Source organism: Eucalyptus grandis, chromosome 7 (assembly GCF_016545825.1).
Source record: "Eucalyptus grandis isolate ANBG69807.140 chromosome 7, ASM1654582v1, whole genome shotgun sequence".
NCBI classification, from domain to species: domain Eukaryota; kingdom Viridiplantae; phylum Streptophyta; class Magnoliopsida; order Myrtales; family Myrtaceae; genus Eucalyptus; species Eucalyptus grandis.
In genome coordinates this window covers 46,490,862-46,495,332 of record NC_052618.1, presented here as the reverse complement: position 1 = coordinate 46,495,332, position 4,471 = coordinate 46,490,862, and the positions used below count along the sequence as shown (strand labels likewise).

At 40.7% G+C, this 4,471-nt stretch overlaps 1 long non-coding RNA gene across 1 annotated transcript; it reads right to left on the bottom strand.

The window, feature by feature from the left end:
- Positions 1–1,107: 1,107 nt before the first annotated feature.
- LOC108960788 lies at positions 1,108–3,913 on the bottom strand. The gene is made up of 2 exons (XR_001988813.2): positions 3,628–3,913; positions 1,108–1,461 (listed from the first exon to the last, which is right to left on the bottom strand). It is a non-coding gene; the product is annotated as an uncharacterized LOC108960788 (long non-coding RNA).
- Positions 3,914–4,471: the final 558 nt, after the last annotated feature.

The window sequence follows — 4,471 nt, the reverse complement described above, 5'->3', positions numbered from 1 at the left end:
CAGACTCCCATGTGAAGCACCTCCTCCTTCTCCCTCACCAAGCCAAGTCCCAAGCCAAAACCATCCTTATCCACCACCACCACCGCGGTCGCCACTGCCCTTGCCGCTGCCGCCACTGGCCACCGGGAGGAGAAAGTGCCCACATTCACCCCGTCACAACAGGGCAACACTAACACCGGAGCAGCCACGATCTACCCTCTGTTCAACCAGCCACAAGCTAACAATGCCAGCGGTCATGTCGTGGCCATACAGTAACATCATCATCATCAGTAGTTCTGGCAACAAACGAGCCACGAGGTGGCTCCGCAGAGTTACAATCCTGCTCCTGCCTCAGTGTATACCTCCCCAGCAATGGATCAAAATGTCGCTCCTGCAAGTGCAGCATGCACCTACGGAAATAGTACTCCTAACAATTTGATCAATCGTAACAACAGGTATATGAATAGCAACACGAACATGGAGCAATGGACCACTGGCCTCTTCGACTGCATGCAAGATCCCTCCATCGGTATGTCTTTCTTCAAACACATAAGCCAACGTCTTGATCTGTTTGATTTAAATGAAAATGCAACGCGCTGTCTGTTACCTGTTATAGATTCAACCTTTGAAGAAGTAAAGAGTTTTCATTTGCATCGCGTTCGTGTTCTTAGGGCAAAGGAAGATGAGAGAATATGTTTGCTCAAAATCCAGTTATCGTTTCTTTCTTCTTTTGGGTTACATAATAGTAGCAAGTGTTCATTAATTAAGTGAAGGACTCTAAACTTTGCCCTTTCGACATCTAGTTCAATTTTTTTATTTTGCAGCCTTCATCACGGCGTTGTTTCCGTGCATAGCTTTCGGGCAGATCGCAGATGTGCTCGACAATGGCCACACGAGTAAGTTTACTGGTTTATAAAGCATACGCCATTCGTCACTTATTATAAGCTATAAATCAGAGGTTGTCGTTTCTTCTGTTTTGTGGACATGAAAATGCAGCCTGTGTCACCAGCGGAATCATCTACGCCTTCTTGCCTTTTATACTGTCGTGGCCATACCACGACAAAATAATTAATTCTAAAATTGTATGATTCAGTGGTGATATAACAATTTAAACCCAAAAAAGGAGACTGTACACCAAAATACTTTTTGTTGAAATAGGAAGTTACTTTTCTTTTACATGAAATCTCATGTATGAGTGTCACCTATTGAACAATCATTAGAATGAGGAAGCAATCATAACTGGACCATCTGTAGGTTATGGCTTTAGGAGCTCGTTTCTTCACATTCTAATGGGGCTGCTTTTCAATGAAAAGCAAATGTAAATTGTCAAGATGCCACTTGGGATCGACCATTCCTTTTGGGTAACATGATGGTCCAAGGTCGAGGTCCTTCATGAAATAATTATTTTAATCCATCGATTCCCAAAATGGCTTTCTATTGCTTGCTCAAATGAGTATTCCAGATGCTGGGGCGAAGCTCCTCCTGCAAATTTAAGAAGATTAACTTAAACAAGTGTCTTTTTATTATATGTCAAGTGAACCGTGAAGGCAGCAAAGAAGATATGAATAAAGAGCACAGACAAGTTCACTTTTTCAGAAGGAGGTTACCATGGATATAGGAAAAAGTGTATGATACTGCATCTTTAGTTCCTTTCTTTTTAACTAGCAATAAGATAAAAAAAATGAAAGGATAAAAGGATCTATACACACACAAACACAAAATCTTGGAAAGTTACTAACAAGAAAAAGGAAAAAACAAGATTAGATAGCATAACAATTAAGAACGGGAATATTGTTTAAAAAGTTCTAAACCTATTGCACTTTTGCTAATTTAGTTCTAGACCTTTTAATTTTGCCAATTCAATCTTAAATCTTTTTTTTTATCAGAAAGAAATTTATGTTCATTACCAAACTAATACATGAAAGGGAATCTCAAAAGTCACAATGACATAAACCTATAGAGTTCCAATAAAAAAAAAAAAAAGATAAGAAATCAAGGTGTTTCATTAGAACATGGTTGACAGAGATATCACAAGCTTGTCCTTTAAGGACAGATTTGTAACGGGATGTAAGTGAAAGGATCAATGGCTAGTCACTAAATCACATAGCATTATTAGTGATAAGTATACGTTGAGATCTCCATATGTAATTATGGCTTTACCTTTCAGCGGTATGTGCCTAGGTTCGGCCTCCCCAACACCATCACCACATGAAGATAACATAAACATGTTGAAAAATCTCATATCTATTACTTATGAAAGCGAGTGTTGTAGCTAATGTAAAGTGCCAAAACTTTGAATGAAAATATGTTGAATGAACACAGAGTTGACATTGAAACTGTTTGGAATATCATTGAAACTAGAGGTGGAGCACTTATTCATTAAAACTCCAAAATTTAATATTAGATAGGAGGGAAAAGCTCTCAGATATAAGATTGGGAGAACAAAAGTCTCAAATCTAAAACTAGATCGGGAGAATTAAGAAAGAAATAAAAGGAAAAGGAACTGGGAGGGGAGGGAGAGATCTAGATCAAATCCCTCCCGTCTAGAAGTGGAATAGATGAAAAATGTTCAAAGAGGGAAAGAGAGAGAGAGTTCTAAACCTTTTTGTTTCTTGCCAATTGAGTCTATCCAGTTAATTTTAGTCGGAAATCATTAACATGAACGTTGATAATGCCACTTTAAGACCGCCGACGCGTTGACATTGACAATTTTTAATAATATTTTAATGTTTTTTGAGTTTTTATTTTTATTTTCCCTTTTTCTTTCTTCTTTTCTGTATTGTTGGCACAATCGGGCAAGGGTGGCCCTTGCTTAGGCCAGATCTGGTGAGGTCGGCCCTAGCTCAGGCTAGATCTGGGGAGGCTGGCCCTCGCTCAAGCTAGGGTGACCTTGCTAGGTTTTGATTGAGCGACGGTGACGCCGAGCGAGGTTGTCCTAGCCTGGGCAAGGGTCGGCCTTACTAGATCTGGCCTGGGTGAGGCCAACACTCACTTGGGTGAGCCTCAATGAGGGCTCCCCTTGCTAGATCTGGTGAGGTTGACACTTGCCTGGCGTCACCATTGCTTGGCCAACACTCGACAAGACCCCCTTAGCTTGAGTAAGGCCAGCTGGCTGGCCATCGCTTGTGGCCGATGATTAGCCACAAGCAATAGGAAAAGAAGAAAGTAAAAAAGAAAAGAAAGAAAAATTCAAAAAATTCAAAAAAATATTGATATATTATTAAAAATTATCCACATAAGTATTGATAATCCTAGTGATACCACTAAAGTCCATGTCAGCAATTTCTAATAAAAATTGGCTGGATGGACTCACTTGGCAAGGAGTGAAGGTTTAGAATTGAATTGGCAATATTAAAAGATTTATGATTGAATTAACAAAAGTGCAATGGGTTTAGGACTTTTTGGAAATTTTCATCAAGAACAACTCGAATCATCACTGCGTAGAAAATATACAAAGTAAAGAGAACTGAAGTAATAAACACGAAAATCTTTGTCTTCCAACTGAAAAATCATCTCTTAGGCATAACCATTTATCATAACAACATGAAATATCTATGAAGCTATGTTATCCCAAGGTGCGAATGTGACTCTATATGTGTGTTCGCTTCATCGAGGATCAATTATCTTTGCACTGAAGAATCCCATTACCTCGACTAGGAGGGGGGGATAGGTTTGCCCCTTCTTCTTCTTCGGGCGAAGATTCCATGTCTTCTTGGGATCAAGACCTTTCTCACTATATAAAAGGGGAAAAAAAATGTTAGGGTTTCGAATGGTGAAGAGGATGAACATGCGAGAGGGTTTTGGTTTGCAGGGTTTGTGAAGGGAGGGTCGGTATATATAGGCGTTTGGAGGGCTATAGGAATCGCCATCGCCATGCGTGGGAGTTCCCCCGCCCCACCACCAAAAGAGAGAAAAACAGTGGTTAATCTGCGGGGGTTGAGAGACTGGGAGAGCGAACAATCAGTCGGAGATAAGAACGCCTCAACCCCCGTCTTTGTCGACTTGCTGCCATGCCCGCACGTCCCAGAGATATTATCCAGACAACACAAAACACGTGTTGGCCCAAGTTCAAGATGACTATCGAGGACCAAATCAACATTCATTATCGTCATCAAATGGATGCATCTACATTGGATTCTAACATTATATGTACGAGAGAGAGAGAGAGAGAGAGAGAGAGAGACAGAGGGAGAGCGAGAGACTTCAGTGGACCCAATTTGGCCTTACTTGTCAACAAGTTATGGCCATTTCGTGCAGACTGGAGAGTGGAGTTGGAGTTGGAGTTGGCGTTGGCTTTCTACTTTCTATTAATTTTGGTTACTTCTCCTAAAATACATGCGGAAATGGGATCTGAATATTTCGGGTGTGGCATTTTACCCATGTGGAAAACGAGCCCATGACCGTACCGTCATTTTACAAAATGGACGGCGTGATGTTAGCCACAAGTTTCATTGTTGAAAACTACCATTCGGGCTTTGCCAGTTTCAGATTT